The sequence below is a fragment of the Canis aureus genome, chromosome 22 (genome assembly GCF_053574225.1).
Source record: "Canis aureus isolate CA01 chromosome 22, VMU_Caureus_v.1.0, whole genome shotgun sequence".
In the NCBI taxonomy this organism is placed as follows: domain Eukaryota; kingdom Metazoa; phylum Chordata; class Mammalia; order Carnivora; family Canidae; genus Canis; species Canis aureus.
The window spans coordinates 45,626,953-45,639,893 of NC_135632.1; the positions used below are offsets into that span (position 1 = coordinate 45,626,953).

At 41.2% G+C, this 12,941-nt stretch overlaps 1 protein-coding gene across 32 annotated transcripts in view; it reads left to right on the forward strand.

The window, feature by feature from the left end:
• Nucleotides 1–858: 858 nt before the first annotated feature.
• The window catches only part of LRRFIP2 (LRR binding FLII interacting protein 2), a 107,976-nt gene continuing 95,893 nt past the window's right edge, over nt 859–12,941 (forward strand). For 5 of the 32 annotated variants that reach the window (XM_077865844.1, XM_077865841.1, XM_077865840.1 and 2 more), the window contains exon 1: nt 1,649–1,899. The gene's annotated coding sequence lies outside the window, so the exon portion shown is untranslated. Of the gene's footprint in view, nt 1,021–1,647; nt 1,900–2,123; nt 2,616–12,941 lie in introns of those variants that run through there. The other 27 variants (XM_077865847.1, XM_077865846.1, XM_077865849.1 and 24 more) reach the window with 18 other exon arrangements.

Here is a 12,941-nt window from a genome sequence, read left to right on the forward strand (position 1 = left end):
TGGCTAAGGGTTAAATAAAAAGGGCAAGAGAATCTAATCCTACTATTATCCAAACAATTGTTCTATTGTTAAATAAAATAATTATGCAGTTATATAAACTAATATTTAATAAACATTATTGGATTTATTAGTATTATTCAGATAATGCATTAATACCTGAATATGTCCTCTCTTTTGCAAGTCGGCTTTTTATTTTGACTTTAACTGATTTAGCAAAATAGGCCACTAATTCTTTTATTCAGATCATAACAGTACAATCTTTTGGAAAGATTAAGCTCCTCCTTTTTTTTTTCTTTAAGATTTTATCTATTTATTTGAGAGAGAGAGTGTGCTAGAGACAGCACAAGTCGGGTGGAGACTCCCGCTGAGCAGGGAGTCTGAAGCCAGGCTGGATCCCGGGGGACCATGACTTGAACAGAGGCAGATGCTTAACCTTCTGCACCACCCAGGCGCTCCATACTTTTCTTGATCCCAGGTTTAAAAAAAAAAAAAAAAATCATAGTTTTAATGTTTACTCATGAGTCTGAGAAAAAGTGACGGAAAAAAGAAATGGTAAAAAGTTAAAGAATTTGTCTTTCAAGGCTGATGGTGTAATTCTCCCTGTGATGAAGCACCTGTTTATGTCTGTCTGGAGACCAACGTTCCCTAACTCAGGCCTGGAACCTTCCCGAAGAGTGCCATATTCCCAGGCCCCACCAACTCCAAGAGGTGAGCAAGCCTTGGAAAGTGTAAGAGGGGACGGCACAGAGAGCCCTGGGAAGGCTGTAGAGGCGGGTTATTCAGCAGGTTCTGGAACCTACAGTCCCTGTCTGTAAGGCTGTGTCTAAATGCATTTGGTGCCTTTTCCCCAGGAAGCTGCTCGGCGATCACTTCCCTCTAGAGGTTGGTCCTCCAGCCGTCCTATCCAGAAAAAGGGGTCTCGCCCACACCACCCTCATCCTTCTTCTGTATTTCCTGCACAGCCTCACCAGTCTGTCCTTACCTTGTCCGTCTGCGTAAACCCCTCCACCCTCCTAGAAGGTAAGCGTCCCCAGGAGCCGGGTGGGCCCTGGCCTTTCCCCAGCGCCTGGAACCTGCGTCTCGAGGGGCACTTCGGGATCGTGCGTGTCTCGCAGCTGTTTAACGGCCTCTACGTCCCGCCATTCTTCTCCCTCCCCCAGCCCCTCGCCCCGCCGCAGTCCTTTCCGGAAACCATTTCGAAATCAGGCGTTTTCATTCTGGAGATAAGGCTTCTAGCGTTGCCGCGACCCCCCTCGCTCCCGCTCACCCGTTCCGCGCAGTCGGAACCGCCGCCCGGCCCGCTCACCCAGGCCTTCTGGGCCGGACAGTGTAGGGGAGACCCGGGCAGGTGCAGCCTCGAGCCGGCGCCCGCCTCAATTCACCTTCCCGGCTCGCGGTCCTCCGCGGGCTCCGGGGAGCCACCTCGAGGCTGCTCGGGCCTCGGCCCTCCCTCCGGCGGTGGCGGCTCCCGGGGCGGCGCGTAGCCGGGGAGCCGGGGAGCCGGGGAGCCGGGGAGCCGGGAGTCCCGAGCCAGGCCCGGGCCCGGCCGGCCCCGCAGCGCGCGCCGCCGCGGCCGCCAACTGCTTCCGGGTGAGCGGGTCACCGACCCTGTGGCCCCGCCCCTCCTCCGCCGGCCGCTCCGGCTGCGGCTCCTCCCGGGGGCAGGTTCCCGCTGTCTCCGTCTCAGCCGCCGCGCCGCGGGGCCGCCGGCGTGACCGACCGACCGGACGCGGGCGCCGGGAGCCGCCGCGTCCAGCCCGGGAGCCTGGGACCCAGTCCGCCGTCCGCCCGTCGCTCTCCGCCCCGCCGGCTCCCGGCGGCCGCCCCGCGCCCGGCCCCTTCCCGGGCGGCGCCGCAGCGGCAGCGGCAGCGGCAGCCGCAGCCCGCGCCCAGGGGCAGGTAAGGGCCGCCGCCCCCGCCGCCCCGCCGCCCCGCCGCCGAGACCCCCGGCCGGGCCTCCGCCGCCGTGCGAGCCGCGCGCCGCTGACCCGGTTGGGGGCCGGGCTTCCCCACGGGCTCCGGGGCGTTCGCCGGCCGCACGCCTAGTTCCTGACGCGCCCGCGGTCTGGGCGAGGGGAAGGGGCTGCTCCCTTTGTGGGAGGTTGCATCGGCCGCTGTCCCCGTGCCTCGGGTGCTCGGCGCTCGCCCGGCGCCTCCCCGGCCCACGGAGCCAGGCCGGTGGAGGGCGGGATATTTTTATGGGATTTCTTCCCTTCCTCCTCGACCCGAACCAAGGCGCGGGCGCAACCGGCGCTGGGTCGGAGCGGGCGTTGGGGTTAATGCTTGACTAACGCGGGGCGTTATTCACACCCAGATTGTTAACTTCCACGCTCCAGTCGGGCCTGCTTCTCCTGCCTGCGGACACACAGCAGGAAGCAGGCGGACCTAACGCGACGCACCTCTTTTCCTTAGAGGGAAAAAAGTTCAAGTGTTTGCTCTACTTTGCGACCGTGCGAGATGCAGATACCGGGCTGCTGAGACACAGCTAAGGAAACGCTGCCTCCGAAATTTTAACTGTTGGCAGCGCATTTTCTCTGAGTTTCCATTTAATGACTCAGCATTTCTGCAGAAATCAGAACATCTGCAGAGTAGGTTAATTGACTAAAAGGTAACAGGTAAGAATGCCTTGAGTAGCCATTAATTTTTTATGTTATTGCAATGGGAAGAGAACGTGGATGCAGTAAATGGAATCAGAGGGATGGTGAGCAGGTACAGGTGGGCGACTTCATATTGAAAATAACATTTTCCCCGAGATAACATTTGGGGATGAATTTATATATGAAGGAGCAATTGTAGGAGAATGCAGTGTTGCAGATAAGAGATGGTTGGCAGACACTTGAGGTTCGCTGTGGTTTGGAAGTCGTGCAGAATTAACCCTGTTTAACCAACATCATGCTCTGTTTAACAAATATAGAGATGGTGACTTAGTATTATATTAGAGTAAGAATTTCAGAAAGTGTGATTCATTTAGAAAGTTAGGTCACTCACTCTGTGACTCATTGATACGGATCTTAAAATTGGAATAGAGGAAAGCTAGAAGTTTGTTCCTGCCTGTTTAACTAGATCCCTTCAGTCATTTCATGAAGTGTGTTTTCCTTGTTAAGTTTATTCCTGGGATATTTATTGTCATGAAGTATGGTAAGGAAATAAAAATCGAACTTTTGAAGAATATTTGGCTTTAGAATAGTTGCTAAGTAGATTGTTGTAATTATATCCCCTGCCCCGCCCCCCACATTTTTTTGCCGGATGAGGGAAGATAAATGAAGGGATCTAGAAACAAAATAAATGTCAGTGAAAAGATATTAAAAAAGTTTACTAATCAAAAAAAAAAAGTTTACTGAAATAATCTACAGCATGTAAAATAATCTTTTGAGTCTTTTGATTCACCTATTTTGTGAATCCTTAAAAATGTGGAATGAGACTACCTGAGTTCTTATGTAACTTCTGTTATAGAAGAAAGTGTATTGAAGCTGTGATTTATTATTGGAATGAACTTTTTATTGCTGAAATGTAATTTGATAATTTTTGGCTTTAAAAATGTTGTTAAGCAAAATAACCTTGAATCACAGAGCACTTGATATTTTTAGCTTTCTTTTTCTTCTTTTGGAAATTCAGCTTATATTACCTTGATTTTCATTTGTAGGAAACTTTAGTTATCGGCTATAAAGTAATGGTAAGTTGGTCTTACTTACCAGATTCCTTTAATTACTTGACTGAATTTTGGCATCTTATTTTCTTGGATATCCATTCTTATATACAGCGTTCCCTAATGTTGCTTTTGATTTTTGTCCAGCTAACAGTGACTTAATTAAGTCAGTTCCCAGTAAACCGAGATTCCCTTTTGGAAAATCCCTTGTGGAAACCACCATAACTAACAGTTTTGATAGGTAGACATGCAAAAGAAGCCTTCTTACGTCATGATTTAAGCATCTCCATAATGAAGGAACAAAGTGATAGGAGGGTATATTTGGCAAGTAGATTCTTTTTCTCTCAAAACAAAACCAAAAACATATTTTTACTAGAAATGAGAGTTGTGTCTTGCTAAGCTCTTTGTGAATTGTTTCACTCTGCTCTTGGTGTAAAGAGGAACAGAATCGATGATGTGTAGGAAAAAAAAATTCTCCCAGCAGTGTGCTAGGAATGTTGATGAGGATGATTTAAGAGGAAATACAATTCCTCTGTCTTTACCATTGGGACACTATCCATTGCACCTACAAAACAGAGGCCATTTCATAGCCTTTTCCTTTTAGGTAGTTACTTCCTTTCTGGAGACTGACTCTAAATGGAGAGATGGACCTTTAACCAGGAAAATGTACTGCCTTATCCGATTTGCAAACAATAGACTTTATAACCATTATTCAAAACTCTACTTTTAAAATCAGAAGGCAGGGATTGAGCAGAATTTGCCCTGTGAGTAAAATAACTCACTTTTTCCTTCATTTTTCCTTTTAAGATCCTACATAGACACCTTTGGACTGATTTTTTTTTTTTTTTTTTTTTTTTTGTGTTGCACGTTGCACTTTTAAAACTTTTTGCCCTACAAGAAATTAGGCCACACTTAAAAGGAATCAAACAATGGACTAAAAACTGGGTTTACTATAAGTTTTATTTTTTTATTATTTCTTTATTCTGTTTCTTGGGGGAAGTCTGAGATTTGCTAAATATGTATGCTTTTGTTTTGGTCTAATAGTAGGGAGAACAGTAGATAAGAGTAAAAATGATTGAGGAAAGGGAAAACATGGCATGCATACATAGGAAGAGAATGTCCACTTCATGGGTACAGTAGATTTGTGGAACTTTTTTTTTTTTTTTAAAGGTTTATTTATTTATTCATGAGAGAGACAGACTGAGAGAGAGGCAGAGACACAGGCAGAGGGAGAAGCAGGCTCCTCGCAGGGAGCCCGATGTGGGACTCGATCCCATATCCTAGGATCAGACCTGAACCTAAGGCAGGCGCCCAACCGCTGAGCCACCCAGGTGTCCCTGATTTGTGGGACTTTTAAAAATAGATAAAACATTTATAAAGAGAATGTTATATGGTGCAAAGGAAGCCTCCTTTACAAAACAAACTTCTAGCCTTTTCTCATTCCTGTGTCCTCCAATCCAAGCAACCACTGTGAATGGTTTCCTCTATGTTCTAATCCAAATTTTCTATTACATATGTAATCACCTATCTTTAGGAGAACTTTCTTCTTTCATTCTTACCTTTGACACATCTTAGGGATTTTTTTGTATTAGCACATGTGTCCCTGTGGGTTTTAAAAAAGACCGGATGTCCTGCATAGTGTAGACAAACCATAATTTATTTATTGTCCATGATTTATTATACCATTCCGTATTAGCAGACATTTAGGTTGTTTCTAGCTTTCTACAAATGTTGCTATAGTGAACAACTAGTATATGTCTTTGCACTAGTCCGCAAGTATGTATATGGAATATACTTCTGAAAGAGTGATTGCAAAGTTGGGGCTTAAGTTGAGGAGATTCATAAATTTGTTTCAATCTTATATTGGACTTTATAATAGAAGTTATCTTCTTTCTCAACCTTGTGGAGAAAGGAGCTCTTTATCCTCTCCATTTTAAAAAATAGTAACTTGTATTTTATAAAGCAGTCTTAAACATTTCAGAGTGACAGGTGGTTAATTTTGTTTGTACTGGTAAAGGTAAAAAATACTGTAGCTTGAAGACTGGTGTTATAGGCAAACCATTTATATTTGGTAATAGTTAAATGAATACATTTTGTAGTCAGTTGGTTGTTTTGGGATTTTATGACCATATCAATTAAAAATATTGTATATGGTTTAACTTCTTGCCCTGCTGAAATCTGCTACTATATTATTATGCAAAGAAATCAGTCCACCTTCTGTCTTCCTTTACCTTTCACATCCTTAGTCTATTCATAATAAAATAAACCTCTGTAGAGTTTGAGATTCAAAAATCCTTTTGCAAACCAGAGTGTTACTGATGGATTAATTTCCCAAGGCAGGGGATAGGTACAGATTCAGTTTTTATTCTGTAAATTGTATGTGAGCAAATTAAGCATTTAAAAGTTCAATTTCTGTATTATACAGCTCACTCATGACCAGGAGGAGGGGGCTTCAGGAACTTTTGCCCTTTTAAAATCAGAGAGGCTAGAGAAAAAAAAAATACTGAGGGGCTAATGTCTGATGATGAAGTTGGAACTTATGAGTGGCAGTTTCTCTGGCTGATGCCCAGGGTCTATTTTGAGGCCTTGTCAAAGCTTGTCTGACAGAACCTACCACATAACTGTAATCTGTCCTGGCCCTGCTGCAAGTCAGGAAGGCCTGCGGTTTAGGAAAAGTGGCAACCACAGAAGAGTGAGCTTATAGAGGACATTTGCCTTCAGACGATTAAGGCTAAGTTTTGGGGTGAAAATCTGCTTAGTGTGCATATTCCAGGATCATTTTTCCCCCCTTTTTGTCTTCCTTTTTAAAGAATGATCTTTAAGCATGATTAAGGAAAACTAATGAGGAAGGTATTTTAGAAGAATGTGCAGAAAGAGGAGCACAGTATTGTACCAGTATTGATATGTTTTGGGTTAAGGGTGATCAGTCAAATGTTTTACAACAGGCAAACCATTACTGATACTGGCATAGGGAGGCCATAGCCCTAGTTGAACTAGTTTAGTTCAGAGACTTACACATATATATATCTTTGGATCAAAAGGACACCAGGAACAAAAGACTATTTTACAGGATTATTTTGGGTTCATATTCTCTTCTTCCCATAGAACTGCTACAGTCTCATGTACATTATCATGAAGTTATCTCTTTAAAAATAACTCGAGGCTGTTACCAGATTCTATCTCCCAGCACAGCTGCCTCTGTGTATCATGTGCTTTCTCATGAAGACCTTGGTATTTTCTATACTTAGTGAGTGAGGCACTTGAGTTTAAAGTTCTTTAACTGATTTTACTTCTTAGGCTAGAAAGCTGTTTAAAGGGCTTAGTGCTCTACCCATTTATTCAAGGTTTCTGTCAGCATATTAAACTGCAGCCTTGTATTACAGTCAAGGTTATTTGAAGAATTCTGCATGCAGTGCAAACTTAATTTACAGACTCAAAGCCTGGAGATGCTTTCCTTTCTTTTGCTTTAGATTAGGTTGTAACTCCAAGAAATTTGGTTTTTCCTTGCCCTCAGAAATTTGGATTATTTGCATTTGGTAATGACAATGTATTTAATAATGTATTCGTTGTAAGGAGAAAAAGTAAACTTGAGAATTTTTCCTTTTTTTTCTTTTTTTCTGTTCCTGTTATCTGATTTATTCCTATTATCCCTTCCCTGTCTCAGGTCTCAGCCTTCCCCTACTGAAAAAACAAAACAAAACAAAAAAGAGGATCGTGCAGAACAGAAAGTGGAAAAGAGGTTGGGAAAAGCTTTGGAGTACAAGTGTGTCCTCAGAAGTGAAATATTAAAACTCTTTTTTTCTTTTTTTTTTTTAAGATTTTATTTATTTAGTCATGAGAGACACAGAGAAAGAGAGAGAGGCAGGCTCCATGCAGGGAGCCCGATGTGGGACTCGATCCCTGGACTTCAGGCTCATGCCCCAGGTCGAAGGCAGGCGCCAAACAACTGAGCCACTCAGGGATCCCCTAAAACTCTTCTTAAAAAAAAAAAAAATCATAGTTCAACTTTTTCATTGTTTTCACTTTGAACCTTGTATATCCTAGTTGTTTTTTTCATTACAAACACCGAAATCTTAACTAGTTTTGATATAACATAGCTTTACTGTTTTAGGAAACTAATTTTAGAGTTACTTTTTCTGATCACTTTGTTATTCTTTCTGTATCCCCCACTTTCCTAAGTTGAAACATTTTAACAACCAGGAGCACTCTTTTGGCTCTGTTTTCCAAGTAAGATAGAATATACTATATGCAGACGATTAGGATGTTAAAATATTTATTTCCCTGTTAAATGGTTTAAGTAATTTATGACAATAAAAAAGTACAATTAGTAAGCATACATGTTGTTGCTATTTAAAAAAGGAGAAAAAAGAAGGATTTCAGTAAATTGACCCAAGGATTTTCGGATTAAAGATAGAAAAAAAAAATCAGTTTTAGATTAGATGTCTTTTTCCTTGTCATGGATATTGCCATATCTAAGTGGATAGTCAAAGAAATGAGACAGTCATTGTCTGTCTGTCTTACCCCAATGCATGGTTTATTATCCATCCAAATGGGTTTTTAAAAAAACTATGTTAAAATATGCATAATATAAAATTTACAGTTTTAATCATCTTTAAGTATACAATTCAGTGGTGTTAAATACATTCACACTGTTGCACAGCCTTCATCACCACCCGTCTCCAGAACTTTCTTATCCCAAACTGAAACTCAGCTCCCGTTAAAAAATAACTCCTTGTTCCCCACAGCACCTGACAACCCCTATTCTTTCTATTAATTTGATTACTTTAAGCACTTGATGTAAGTAGAATCATGTATTTCTGTTCTGTGACTGGCTTGTTTCACTTAGCACAGTATCGTCAAGGTTCATCCAAGTTATAGCATGCATGAGATTTTAGCTCCTTTTTAAGACTGAATAACATTCCATTGTATGTATATACCACATTCTGTTTATCCCTTTGTCCGTAGATGTACACTTGATTAGCTTTTACCACATTGTGAATAATGCTGTTGCGAATAATGCTGCTATCTATGAATACGAGTGTGTAAATACCTATTTGAGTCTCTGCTTTCATTTCTTTTGAGTTTATACCCATAAGTACAGTTGTTGGATCATGTAATAACTGGGTGTTTAATTTTTTGAGGAATTGCCATACCCATTTTCCATAGTGGCTGATCATTTTACAGTCCTACCCACAGTGTACAGGGGTTCCAGTTTCTCTGCATCTTTGACACACTTGTTTTTATTTTTATTTTTTTAATAATAGCCATTCTAATGGGTGAGGTGGTGTCTCATTTTGGTTTTGATGTGTATTTCCCTAATAATTAGTGATGTGGAGCATCTTTTCATGTGCTTGTTGGCCATTTATCTATCTTCTTCTTTTTTTTTTCTTTTTTAAAATTTATTTATTTATTTATGATAGTCAGAGAGAGAGAGAGAGAGGCAGAGACATAGGCAGAGGGAAAAGCAGGCTACATGCACCGGGAGCCTGACATGGGATTCGATCCCAGGTCTCCAGGATCGCGCCCTGGGCCAAAGGCAGGTGCTAAACCGCTGCGCCACCCAGGGATCCCTTATTCTTTTTTTTTCTTTTTAAGCTTTTATTTACCTATTTATGAGAGACACAGAAAAAGAGAGAGGCAGAGACACAGGCGGAGGGAGAAGCAGGCTCCCTGCAGGGAGCTCGATGTGGGACTCCATCCCAGGACTCCAGGATCATACCCTGGGCCGAAGGCAGGTGCTAAACCGCTGAGCCACCCAGGGATCCCCCCATTTATCTATCTTTGGAGAAATATCTATTCAAGTCCTTTCTCTATATTTGTTTGTTTGTTTTTTTTTCCTTTCTCTATATTTGAATTGGGCTGTTCATTATTGTTGTTGTTGAATTTTGGGAGTTATCTATTTATTCTGGATATATTAATCCCTTGTTAGATGTACAATTTGCAGATATTTTCTCCCATCCTGTGGGTCACTTTTTTTGTTGTTGTTGTTAATGTCCTTTGATGCACAAAGTTTTTATTTTGATGAAGGTCAATTTATCTCCTTTTTTTGTTGCCTGGGCTTTTGGCGTTATATCCAAGAAATCATCACCAAATGCAACGTCATGAAGTTTTTGTGTATGTTTTCTTCTAAAAGTTTTGTAGTTTTAGCTTGCACTTAATTCTTCGATCTACTATGAGGTATTTTTGTTTGTGTTATATGCCAGTAACACACTGTTTTGGTTACTGTAGCTTTCTAGTTAAGTTTTGAAATCAGGAAGTATGATAACTCCAACTTGTTCTTTTTCAAGATTGTTTTGGCTATTCAGGGTCCCTTAAGATTTCATATGAATTTTAATTTAAGGATGGGTTTTTCTATTTCTACAAAAAATCATTGAGATTTGATAGTGCATTGAATCTGTAGATGGCTTTGAGTAGTATTGACATTTTAACAATTTAAGTCTTCAATCGAACACAGGGAAGCTCTCCATTTATTCATGTGTCTTTTTATTTCTTTCAGCACTGTTTGGTAGTTTTCAGTGTACAGGCCTCCTTGGTTAAGTTTTTTCCTAAGTATTTTATTCTTTTTGATGCTTTGTACATGGAATGGTTTTCTTAATTTCCTTTTTGGATTGTTCATAGCTAGTGTATAGAAATGCAGCTGGGGTATGCGTGTGTGTGTGTGTTGATTGTGTGTGCGTGTGTGTGTGTGTTGATTTTTTTAATCTCTGTACTTTGCTGAATTCACTCATCCAGAGGTTTTTTCTTTTCACCCTAAGATAGATAGATTTATTTATTTATTTATTTATTTATTTATTTATTTATTTATTTATTTATTTATAAAAGATTTTATTTCATTTATTCACGAGAGACACACACACACAGAGAGAGAGAGAGAGAGAGAGAGACACACACACACACAGGCAGAGGGAGAAGCGGGCTCCATGCAAGGAGCCGGACCTGGGACTCGATCCCCGGTCTCCAGGATCACATCCTGGGCTGAAGGTGGCGCTAAACCGCAACGCCACCGAGGCTGCCCTCACCCTAAGTTTTAAAAGCTGTGCATTTGTTTTCTGTGTTGTGTAACAAGTTACACAAACTTAGAGCTTAAGGGACGCCTAGCGGTTAAGCGTCTCTGCCTTCAGCTCTGGGTGTGATCTTAGAGTCTCGGGATCGAGTCCCACGTCGGGCTTTCTGCATGGAGCCTGATTCTCTCTATGCCTATGTCTCTGCCTCTCTCTTTGTGTGTCTCTCATGAATAAATAAATAAAATCTTTTTAAAAAAAGACCAAAAAACAAATTTAGAGCTTAAAACAACACACATTTGTTATCCTATAGTTTCTGTGGGGGCAGGAGTTAGCATGGGTGAGCTGGCTCCTCTGCATAGGGTCTCATGAGACTGTAATCAAGGTGTTGTGTGTGGCTGGGCGGAATTCTCTCCTGGGGACTTACAAGATAAAAATTCATCTCCAAGCTTACTGAGGTTTTTGGCAGAATTTGTGATTTTTAGGACTGAAGCTTCTTGCTCACTAAAGGTTGCTTTAGAATAACTAAAGATTATGTAGAAGCTGTCTTTAAGCTCCTAAAGGCTGCTCTCAGCTCTTAGAAGCAACTTGAATTTCTTGGCCCTGTGGTATTTCCTGATATGACCACTTGGTCAGATCATCAAGGAGAGTCTAGAGCAAGTCTGCTAACTGACTAATATTATATAATGTAACATAATCATGGGAATGACATCTCATACATAACCTTTGTCATATTCTGTTGATTAGAAGCAAGTCACAAGTCCTGGCTACATTCTTTGGGAGGTGTTTACACTAAGGTAGGAACAGAAGAAGGGGGGATAATGGTGGAGAGTCACCTTAGAGTCCATCTGGCATAGCTGATTATAAAATAGCATCTACTTTATAAACCCATTTTTGTTTAAAAGCATATATGTGCAGTTAAAAGAAGTATCTTAGAAAACAGTACACACTTTATAAACCTACTTTTGTTTGAAAAACATGTATGTGCAGTTAAAGAAATATTACTCATGGTTTTTATTGTTATTTTGTATTTCTTCATTATTTCTCCCTCTCCTCTGTGCAGCATTCCAGTTTTGCAATTTAAATCAATAGTTGGTGTTTTCATTATAACTAAATAAATATTATTTACTGCTCAGCCAAATATTGTACCATGTTTTTTTTTTCTTGTTTAACTTTCAGTTTTTCCAGGGAGGCTTCTGGGGAGTTTCCTTTCTTTGCTTAGTTTTCTGTTCACCTTATTTTTCCCAGATGCTCCAACAGTTTTTTCAAGTGCCTCATCACATCCAGCCATCTAATTTATTTTGAATAAAATAATTAGTTTATTTGTGAAATATGGAGAAGTATAAAACAAAATACGGTTTGAAGAAAACAATAAAATGAGCATCTGTGTCTCACTACCTAGGTCAAGAAATGAACATTACAGTTATCCTAGAAGTTCTTATACATATTCTCTAATGTACCTCTTCCTCTCCACGCAATCACAATACCATTTTACATGTCAGTCACTCTCTGAGCACCATTTCCTTCCCAACTCTGCAGTTCCATCTCACCCTCCCTCCATACATGTATTTCTACTTAATATGTGGTCCAATTTTTTGAAAAGTGGAATAGCTCAACCACTTTTTTTGTGTCTGTTAGTCAGGATAGACTAACCTACTTTAACAACCCCCAGGTTTTAGTGGTTTAACACGATTCAAGTATATGTCTCACTCACATCTCTGTTGGTTGTGAGTTGGGAAGCAATGGTAGAGGAGTAGTCACCACATGAAAGGAGCCTGAGTCCCTGGATGCCTCTTTGGAACGAATTACTCTTTTGATTTTCTCTTTTATTTGATGAAGTATATCCTCTAGTAGCTTATTGACAGGGCATACAAGAGGGGAAATTTTGAGACCTTGCATGTCTAAAAATGTCTTTAATCATCAAGTATGAGAAGGGGAATGGTTTGACTGAGCAATAGACTGCTTATATGTTGTCTGTAGATTTCTTTCAGAAGTTTGAATTAATCACTCTATTGTCCTCTTTCCAGAATTACTTTTTTTTTTTTAAAGATTTTATATATTAATTAATGAGAGACAGAGAGAGAGAGAGAGAGAGAGAGAGAGAGAGAGGCAGAGAAAGGTAGAGAGAGAAGTAGGCTCCATGCAGGGAGCCCGATGCGGGACTCGATCCTGGAATTCCAGGATCACACCCTGGGCCAAAGGCAGATGCTCAACCACTGAGCCACCCAGACATCCCCAGAATTACTTTTTAAGAAAGGTTTTTATCTATCTATCTATCTGAGAGGGAGGGAACA